Genomic DNA, 10,383 nt, shown 5'->3' with positions numbered 1-10,383 from the left:
CCACACCCAACGGCATCGACAGAAAGCCACACTCTACCAGCCAGGATGGCATAAGACTCTGCAATTGGACTCCACCACACGCTGGCGTCAAGGCCACGGCCCACCGCCCCCGGCAGCTCCCCAGCCCGGCCCCAGCTACCTGAGCTAGTTGCTTCTCTTAGATTCCGACTGCTGCTTGTTAGTGTATATTATCAGCGCAATGCAGACGGTCGCCATCGCCACAACAGAAACGGTCGCCACGACGAAGGCTCCCATGACACGGCTCTGAGGAGGCACCTACATGGGAAAGGGGGGTGACCTGGGGCCCCAGCACACCCCCAGAGGGGCTCCCGGGAATCACCAGGGACGGGCCCTGGACAGGTCTGCCCAGCTCTGCTGCGCCCTCCATGGTGACCAGGGGCCGCTTCACCTGCCGCGCCTCCTCCCCAGGGACCAGTCGGGACACCCCAGGGATGGGGCACCGAGAAAGGAGCATCCCACGGCTCTGACCTGACCCCAGTCAATCCAGAGGCCCCTGCGTCAGGGCCTGGCCCTCACCTTGGCTCTGTGTGGCCCTTCCAGAAGGACGGTCAGACCCCCACCTGCCAGCCACCCCTCTGCCAGGCCCCCTCCCTTCTAGCTGTCTGTGGCCCGGGGCCGCCAGCCTCACCTGAGCTGGAGGCGCAGCTGGTTCCTGACTGGGGGATCCTGTACTGAGTTGCCGAGGATGTGGGCCCCGCTTCCTGCTCCCCGCCCAGCCCAGACTTTGTCGGGAAAGCACGTGACCTCTGCCCCCCCCACAGGCACTGCCACCCCTCCCCCCAAGGTCCGGCCAGGACTGTGCAGCCTGAGGAAGAGAAACCAGCCACCAGCCCGCCGAGCGCAGTCGGGTGGGGGTGAGGGGGTCACCCGCCCCATTTTCTCTCCCTCCCTGGGAGACCTGACAGGCCCTGCACCCACGTGGAAGCCACCCCTTCGCGGTCCATCGGCGCCTAGGCCCAGCCTGGCTCCTGGGTCTGGCGGGAGAGGGGCAGGGCAGTGAGCTGGGGTGTGCTGCGGGGCACCCCGGGGTCTGAGTGGAGGCCCGAGTGGTTCCCAGGCCGCACCGGCAGCCCGTTCAGACCCCCGCAGCGGAAGAGGAAGCTCTGAGGCCCCCGGGCCGGGCCGGTGGCCGTCTGGCCGGGAGGATGACCCCCGGGCAGGCCTGGAGGCTGGGGGGGCAAGGCCTTAGGGAGACTGTTGGGGGGCCAAGGGACCCAGAATGCAGGAACCCCTGGCCACACCCAGGCAGCAGTGGCCCTCAGTAATGCATGCTCAGCTCATATTTGAGACTTGTTTTTTCACTTGGCCTTGCAAAGGGGCGCAGCGCGCAGGGGCTCTGGTCCACACTTGCCCCCCGACCAGGAAGAGCTGTCCAAAGGCGAGTCCAGGCCCCGGGTGACCTCTCCCCCGGGGGTGGGCCTGCTGCAAGCGGCTGGGAGTTTCTGTGGGCATTGTTCCACTTTCTTTTCCTTTTCATTTTTTTTAAGATTTATTCATGTGGGGCCCTCCCTGGGGGCGCAGCGGGGTAATGCGCAGCACTGAGAAGCTAAAGCCACTTCCGCATGAGTTCGATCCCCGCCTGCCCTGGAGGTGACCCCATGGCGCGGCAGATCCCTCCTGACCCGCCCGCTGCTCCCCTCAGCAGTGCACTTCATCAGTCCTCCTGTTCTGCTCCCCACTCTGTCTCTGGTGAAGCCTCTCGCCGCCCTTGAGCCTCTGGCCTGTACCCCAGTTCTGTATGCACAAAATAAATAAATCTTTAAAAAAAAAAAAAGATTCATGTATGCATGAGAGCTGGGGGTACTGGCCAGGCATGCGGGGGGGGAGGTGAGACGACTCCCCAGAGACAGGGTGGGGAGCAATACAGGCAGATGGACAAAGTACATTGCTAAGGGAGCAGCAGGGAGACAGAGGGGCCTGCTGCGTCCTGTGGTCACTCCCTCGACGAGGGGTTTACTGTGCCCCGTGGGGTCACTCCCTGGCCAGGGCTCTGCTCAAGCCACCACGCTGTGACAGCTTCATAGCACCAAGACTCAGCCCTGCTTCGCCAGTGAAGCCAGTTTCTAAGGAAGCCTTGGTCTGTGGTGACCCCATACCCAGAGTGACCTCATTAGGGGAGAGGTGATGTCGCTCCGGAAATTCCAATGAGTGGGGTTCTGTGTGGGAACTAGGTCCAAGCCAAATGCTAGACCAGAACTGCGGGGAGCAGTTGTCCTGGCCCGCAGACACTGGGGCTCCTTCATTGTCCCCCAGAACCTGATGCAGCTTCCTCTCCTGCAGGGGACCCTACCCCTGGCCCCTCAGCCTGAAAACCTGCCACTGCTTGTTCACAGTGGGGTCCTGAGCTTCCCCTGGTGCCGTGACCTGAAAAAACAGCTTGGAACACCCCCCCCGCAGGCCCCTGGGAAGCTGGGCCCCCACTCTCTGCAAGGCCCTGTCCTGGGAGGACCCAGACCCTGTCCAGCTGTCCTTCCCCAGTCTCACCCCTCAGGGGCCAGTCAGGGCAAGTTCAGGCACCCTGCTGGGGAAGGGCAGCGGTGCGGGAGGGGCGACAGGGCCACCCCATGTGTTCCGGGTGCTGGGTGGGCTGAGCAGCTCTGGGGAGCCTGCTGAGGTGGAGAGAGACTCGGTCTCCTGTGGAGGGCGGGGCCCTCAGCTGGCCAGGGCCCCGCCACACTGAAGCTGCCACGGCCAAGGAAGCCCAAGGCAGTGGGTCCTCGCACGGATTCCCAGCCTCCACACTGGCCTCCAACTGGCCTCCACACGATGGCTGAGGACAAGCGAGGCCATCAGATGGGCACCCCAATCTGTGTCAGCAGCACCAGGGGTGCTATTTTCCCCTGGTGACCCCAAGACATCGAGGCACTCTGGGACCAAGGCCAGGTGGGGCTCAGACCCAGACGCCCACCCGGGCCAGGCCTCCTTGGGGACACCTCAGCGATGCGTGTCGCGGCAGTAACATGCCCCACGAGGCCAACATGCCGCACCAGGCCAGGGAAGTGTATAGCGGGGTCTGAGCCACAAGGCAGAGGTGGTGGCTGCACAGATCAGAAACGCGGCAGCCAGCTGACCCCCAAAAGTCCAGAAACAGGCCTGGTTTGGACTGGAGACGGCGGGGCGGGGACTGGGGACCTGGGGAGCCCGGGCTTAACAGCTGCCCAGGAACCAGAGGGAATTGGAGGGTGTCTGGGCAGCCACGACATGTCCAGGAAGGAGGGGCAAGTCCTCGCTGAGCACTCCGCGGTAGCCAAGGCTGGCTTCCCTCGAGCCCTGGGGGCCGAGGGCCCCGGAAGGGCCAGGGGGTGCCCTGGGACGAGGCCAGGACGCTGACGCCAGAACATGCCAGTGTCCAGGCCAGCAGCACGCAGGTCCCCTCTGCCCGCGCGGGACCGAGCGGGGTCTCCAGCGCTGCAGCGAAAGGGGTGGAGAAGGGCGAGCCCCCTGGGGCGCGGGAGGGACAGCAGACACGCGCTGAGCCGCCAGGGAGGGACGAAATAGGACAGAGGACCGCGGGCATGGATGGCCGCGCTGGGCTGAGCGGGCCCGTGGTTTCAGTGAGCGGAGAGCCCGTCCCTCCACCCCTGGGAAGTGATCGCGACCTCTGGCCAATGCTCGGACTCCGTGCAGTAAGCGGGGTCACGCGCTGGTCCGGGTCTCCGCGACTCGCACCGCGGCGCGGCCGGGAGACCGCACCGGAGCCCGGCCGAGGCTCCGCCCCCTGGAGCCGCCACCCAATCCCGGGCCTGCCACGCCCCTTTCGCTCTCCTAGCCACGCCTCCCAGCGCGCCGATTGGCCGGGCCGCCGGCCGGGCGGCGAGAAGCAGGTTTCCCCGAGGAATGGGCCCCGCGGCCCTGCTGCGCATGCTCGCGCCGTGACCCCAGCTTGAGGTGACGGCCCCGACCCAGGCGGGGTCCGGGCCCGAGGCTGAGCGCACCGCCGCGGCCCGGTCGCCGGAGAGGGAGGGCCGGCTGCCGTCGCCGCCGGCCGGTGCGCGGTGAGGACAGGCCCCAGCGGGTCGGGAGGGCCCCGGGTCCCCGGCGTGGACCCCGCGCCCTCCCCGCTCCCGGGGTCCCCAGAGCCGCCGATGCTGGGGGGTGGTCCCGGCCGCGTCCCGCGCTCTGCCTGTCACCTCGTGTTTCACCCCTGACTTGTCTCCTTGCTCCTTTTTACCCCAGCACCTCCCATGTCCCGACACCCCAAACCAGGGAGCCCGCCTTTCCTTGGCCCCGCCGGACTGTCCTGCGGGCGTCCGGGCCAGCCCCTCCCACTCGGGGGGCTGTGACCACCCCCCCGTGGGACCGCAGAGAGTGGGGGGGGTACCGGCTTCCGGAGACGTGGGGTTCGGGGAGGCCTCCCTCCGCAAGCGGGAGATCAGCCTGGGCTGACGCAGCTTGGGGCCTGGTGACCGGTCGCCTGGCTCGGGAGCAGCAATAACCGCCCGGGAGACTTGGTCACCCGTGAGGCCGCAGCAGTGAGGCTGCGCCCCGAGTCTGCCAGCACCCCGTCCTGTCCCTGCCGGCGCATGGCCAGGGTGGTGGGGGCGCCCTCTCCCAGCTGCCTCACAGGTGCTGGCCGGCTGGTCGCGGCTCCTGGGCCGCAGGTGCCGGCCCAGAGTGGACAGGGCCTCGGCCTCCTACACAGCTGCTGGTGGCCGTCCACGGTTCCCTGTGGGCCTGGTTGGTCATCAGCGCCAGGCCGGGCCCCAGCCTCAAGCCTTGCTCCCTGGCGTCTCCAGCCTCAGGAGGCCCCGGCTCGGCTGGCCCAGCCCACTGTCCCTGGCACACGGCTCCCACGGTGACCATGTCCCTTCTCCGTCGCGTCTCGCCGGCCTCCTGCTTTGGGGACACTGGTGTTGGTGGCGGGCTAATCCAGGGGGTCTCCTGGTGGGACTGCTGTCGTCTCCGGCCTTAGTACACAGGTACAGGGGTTCCCGCTGGGACCCCGATACCTGGGGTGTGGCAGTGTGGGGGCCGTGGGGGGGGGGTCGTTATCAGCCCCTGGAGGACCTGTGGTGACTGAGTGTTCTTGGCTGAGTGTGCTGGTGTGATCTTGGGCGTTTCCGTTTCTGGGTGCTTGGTGCGCCCCTGGTTGGGGTTAGTGTGAGCGAGGCTCATCAGTGTGGGCCCCAGACCCGGTTAGTCAGAGGCGGAGGTGAGTGGACTGAGGCCCCCAGTCAAGCTGTGCTCTCCCACTTTATATGTCACGGTCATTCAGTCACCTCTGTTGGGGGGCGAGGCCGGGAAGGAGAAGGGGCCGCAGGTGAGCCCAGGGTTTCTCCAGGGCGAAAATGCCCACACTTGTGTGTGGTGATGTCCATGTGGCCCCATCCGCACGGGTTCTTGAATTTGAGGGTCAGCAATATCACTTTCTGCAAAGAAGCCAGCTGGGATTTGGAGAGGGATTGTGCTGACTGCACATCCGTTTGCAGAGCATTGTCGTCCTGACACTGTCTCCCTGTCCGTGAACATAGATGCCTTTTTGTTTACCTGGGCCCCCTTTAACTCCTTTCAACAGTGTTTTGTGTCTTCCAGAATACAACTCTTGCATGCCTTTTGCTAAATTGACTCATTAATACTTTGGGTTTCTTTTGTTAAGATTTTTAACAAAAACTAGGGTGTAGGCCAGAGGTTTGGGGGTTGAGAGGATTCACCAGAGACAGAGTGCGGAGCAGGACAGGCATTCTCCTGACATGCACTGCGGATCACTCCCTGGCTGGGAATGGAAGTCAGGCTGCCGTGGCTGGTGATAGCTTGATAGCCTTGAGACTTTACCTCCTGGGAGGGGTTCACCAGAGAGCCCCTACTTTGTTATTTGTGAGGCTACTGTGCATAGTATTTTTTCCTCTCAATTTCACTTTCGGTGAAATTCCTTGTAGTGGCATAAAAATACAGGGATGTCTGTTATTTATTTTTCTTTTCTAGTTGTTCTGACCAGAATCTCTAGCACACACGTTTGAATAGAACTGGTAACGTCAGCATCCCGTCTTCTTCCTAACTTTAGGGTACACACTTTTGGTTTTTACCACCAAGTGTGCTTGTACTCTGGGCTCTCGTGGATGCTTTCTTCAGGCTGAGGAAGTTTTGTTGAATGTTTTACCCACGCCTGCTTTGTAAGAACAGCCCTGAGCCTGAGTACCCGCTAATTTTCCTCGCCAAGGAGGCATCACTGGTGACTGTCTCTGGACCTGGACCCCCTGACGTTTAGAGTCTCCATTTTTCTTTGTGTTTCCATTTCTCTTTAAAGCCCAGAGGCATGTGGCCCCCACACGCCCTGCGGCCCCTTCTTCTTCCTTCCTGTATTCTTTTCACACCGAACCATTGGGGCTGGGGACTGCTCCTTGCCCCCTTCAATACAGGCAGCGTGCTAAAGCGCTCCGGGCATGTTCTGTTTCTCACCTAATGTAGCTGGGTGGCGCCAGTGCGCGGAGTTAGGGGCCCCCCCTTTGCTTACAGCTGCACAGTTCTCCTGCTGGCCTCCCCTGGGCCTCCCGCCCACCCCCTCCCCACCCGCCAGCACACGGGGAAGGCGTGGGGCCTCCCAGAGGTGGGCCGCGGCCGGCTGCTGGCCTCAGGTGAACAGGGGGAGCATTTAATTCACCAGTGTTTTGCAGCTTGGTGCAGCCTTTAAAAAAATGTAAAGTCAGTCAAGCCCCTACGTCTGGACTTGCGTGAAGGCTCAAACTTAAGTTGGGTCAGATCTTTGCTCCAAATCTCTGCGATGAGCCGAGGGCGAGTTGCGACCTGCCTGCCGGTGGGGTGGGCGAGCGGGCTCCTCGGCTCCGAGCGGGCAGTGGAGAGGGCACGGGGAAGCGGGAGGGGGACAGCAGTGTGAACAGTTGTCATTTGAAAAAAGGTTTTGAACACGTGACTGCCTGAACCGGGCTTCACTGCAGGTGTCGCTGTGATTCCAGAACAGGTGAGGCTGATCCTGACACAGCTCGGAGGCCGTGGCCTGGGGTCGCCCCGCCCGCCCCGTGCGTCCTCACTGCAGCTGCCTTGGCAGAAAGGAGGAAAACCAAACACTTACTTCTGAAGTTGCTCAGGCTGTTTGCTGTGGGGGAGCTGCTATTCCAGGCCAGACTAGTGCCGGCGACTGTTTAAAAACCAACAAAACACCCAAACCCGTTATTACTGCGGGTGGTTTTCACCGCCCCGAGCCGCAGGAGCAGCCTCGCAGCTCGCGCTCCTCCTCTCCCCGCGCTCCGAAACGTCCTGTCGGGACCCCCCACACCGGGCCATTCTGGGCTCACTTGCGCCCTGTCTCCCCGTGCCCACAGCGGGGGCCTCCCAGACGCCCCAAGCCCGGCCTTCGTGTGCCACCCACGGCATGGGCTGGGTTTGCCAGAAGAGCTCGGACAACCAGGGGCCCTTGTCATCCCCTAGTGGAGTCTGATGAGGAAAGGGGGTACCCGGCAGGACCCCGAAGCCCCCAGGCCGCCTTTGCGTTGGAGGCTTCCCTCAGCAGGCCGGGCTGGGGAGGGGCTGGGAGCTCACCGTCCACGGCTTCCGTCCTCCCAGGAAGGTGGGGAGCGGGGGCTGGGGGTCCCCGCCTGAGTCTCACTGTGGCGCCCTTAGCACGCAGCCCCTGCCCGTGGCTATTTAGGGGCTCCCAGAACCGCGTGAGCTCCGGCGTGGCTGAAAGGGGTTGTGATGGAGGACAGTGGACACCCACCTCATCTCACCCCGCCGGCTGCTTGAGGGACTGAGGGCAAAGACCAGACACAGCAGAAGAGTCCAGGCCCAGCGTGGCAGGACAGGGCAGGGCTGAGGAGCGGGGAGCCAGGCCCAAGAGGGAGGCCACCCTCTGTCCCCCGGGCACCCCCACCGCTGTCCCGGGGTGTTATCTTTCTTCAAAGCTGAGACCTTGTTTCTGCACCACGCTCGCCTGAGCCCATTTGGCTTCAGCAGCTCTCCCGGGAGCACCAGTCACGCAGCCACCGTGAGGGCCCACTGGGCCTCCGGCCTCGTTGGGCTCCGTCTCTGTTTGTCGTGACCTTGACTGACCTCTTGGAAGTTAGTGACTGCCAGTGTGGCACAGGCTGCCTCGAGGTTGTCGGGTTCTTGGGCTTCAGGGGCGCAGGGAAGGAGCCCACGGACGGAGCTGACCCTGCTTCGCCTGGTGTCGGGGTGCTGGCACCGCACGGCTCCGGGTGCCGGCCAGGCCGACCTGCGCGACTCGCACTGCAGGTGCTGATGCCGGCGCCTTCTCGCCTCCCCTCAGCGCCTTTCCTGAGCGGAGCTTCGGTCCCAGCAGGGACGCGTCCCCTCCCTGGGTGTCTACCGATCAGTTATTTACGTCAGTGTAGGCTGGGCCGCCTTGAATATTACTCTTTTTTCCTCATTTAGAGAATTCTAGCTGTTTGTATTTAATCTTGCTTTCTAGTCTGACACTGTCACCCGAGAACGGAGGCCTCCTCTTCCCGATTATGCCAAGAAAAGATTTCCCTCGGAGGCCATGTATCTTACTCCTCGAGTGCGAGCGCTCGCCCCTCTCGGCAGCCCTGGGGGACACTTGGGACTTCACGGAACCGAGACAAGTAACAGAAAGCTGGTGGAGGGAAACCTCGTTCTCACGCTGCACACTGTGGCCACTTCCGGAATTTGCTCTCTTGCATTTTTGCGATTCTTTGGAAATAGAAAGCAAGCCCCTGCTTTTAAAATTAAGAACAGGCCAAGTGGGGCCAGGACATAGGTGGCAAACGCGACTGGGAGGGAGAAATCGACGAGACCCAGGGCGTTAAGAGGGGCGCCGGGGCCGCAGCTCCGCGCCCGGGAGGCGCCCTACGCAGTGGCCCAGCTCCTCCACACTTCTATCGCTTTGGCGGTGGGAGGAACAGCAGCAGCCTCACATCCTCCCTCCGTCCCCCACCAACATTTTTTCTTGTTTTCGAGACACAATCCCGGGCGGTTCTGCCCAGGACTCTTTTGGGGCTGACACCCCTGCGTGGCCGCCCGCGTGCCGCAGCCGAGATTGCCTCGGGATTTCGGCTGGTCTGTGGACATGGGCCCCAGGCAGCACAGAGGCTGGGGTGGGGGTGGGCGCAGGCCCCCTGTTGCGTTCTCTCTCATCAAGCCAAAGTCCTTTCAACTAGAGGTCCCTAGCCGCCAGTCCTGAGCCCCGAGGCCCTTCCGCTCGATGGTGCCAGCGAGCGTTTTCTCCAAGCCTTACCTCTTCAGTTCTTTTCAGCCTTGGTTGGTCTGAAGACAGAATCCCAGGCCAGACATCCTGGTCTCTGGACGAGCCTCAGAGCTTGGGCCGCCCGGACACCTGGCCAGTGGGGCGTCCCCGGAGAGAGTGCCCCTTGGCCCGTAGGAGCAGACTGGCTTCGGCATGAGTTTGAGATCAGGACACAGAGCCCCCCACACCTATGGTTATTCCGTACTTGCTGCCTCCCAGGCTGCTATGCGCTACACTGTGCCCCTAAAATTCAACGCGGAACCAGCCCCATCTTTCAGTAGAGATGGGGAAATGGGGCCTTATAGGAGATGATTAAGCTGAAATGGGGTGGTCCATTTGAGCCCAACCCTGCAGTCCATGTTCTTAAAGGAAGAGACGGCACCTGCAAGGACAGGACAGGGACAGCCTTGTGGTGCAGGCCCCAGCCAGGCCCAGAGTTCTCCTCAGCCAGACCCAGGTTCTACTCAGCCTACCCGGGGTTCTCAGCCAGGCCCAGGTTCTCCTCAGCCAGACCTGGGCTCTCCTCAACCTGGCCGGGCTTCACTTGGGCCGAGTGTCCATGCTGATACCCAGGACACAGGCAGATCCTGCATTTTCCCAGCTTGCTTGGTCATCATGGGCTCTTCTGTCAGAAATGGCAGAAGGTGCCTTCTCTGTTAAAACTCAGGATGTGGTCACTTTTTAAGATATATTTATTTATGCACACAGAACTGGGATACAGGCCAGAGGTGCGGGGTGGTGAGAGGACGCCCCAGAGACAGAGTGGGGAGCACAACAGGCAGATGAACTGAAATACCCTGCTCCGGGAAACTGGGGAGACAGGAGGGGTCTGCTGTGCCTGGGGATCACCCCTGTGAACTTCCTGGGGAGCTGTGTGGAGCCGGGCCCTGCTCTGTCCGAGGCCGGCGGCCAGCGGCCGTCCTGGCTCCTCGGAGCCGGCTGGGTGTCCCAGGCAGGCCCCTGCTCCATGGGGTCATTGGCCGCCATTTTCCTGTGTCCTGAATGGGCTGGGGAGGGGGCTAGTCATTACTGCCAGATTTTAGAGCCCTTCCACTTGCACCCAAGTTTAATGGGGTTTCTTTTATATCCCCACTGTCTCTGGAGAACTCGTCGATTGATGCCTTCGATCTGCTTTTATCTTCTTGGGGTCTGACCCTTCATCTGAGGCCGGATGTACGTCACCC

The 10,383-nt window shown here is 62.6% G+C and overlaps 1 protein-coding gene across 2 annotated transcripts in view; it reads left to right on the top strand.

The window, feature by feature from the left end:
• The first annotated feature begins 3,851 nt into the window (after positions 1 to 3,851).
• Positions 3,852 to 10,383, top strand: part of LOC101620265 (FLYWCH-type zinc finger-containing protein 1) — a 30,696-nt gene continuing 24,164 nt past the window's right edge. For both annotated transcript variants that reach the window (XM_012731731.1, XM_012731732.1), the window contains exon 1: positions 3,852 to 4,016. The gene's annotated coding sequence lies outside the window, so the exon portion shown is untranslated. The remainder of the gene's footprint in view (positions 4,017 to 10,383) is intronic.

This window comes from Condylura cristata, unplaced genomic scaffold (assembly GCF_000260355.1).
Source record: "Condylura cristata isolate star-nosed mole 26May11 unplaced genomic scaffold, ConCri1.0 scaffold00032, whole genome shotgun sequence".
Lineage (NCBI taxonomy): Eukaryota > Metazoa > Chordata > Mammalia > Eulipotyphla > Talpidae > Condylura > Condylura cristata.
This window is presented reverse-complemented; position numbering and strand designations above follow the sequence as displayed.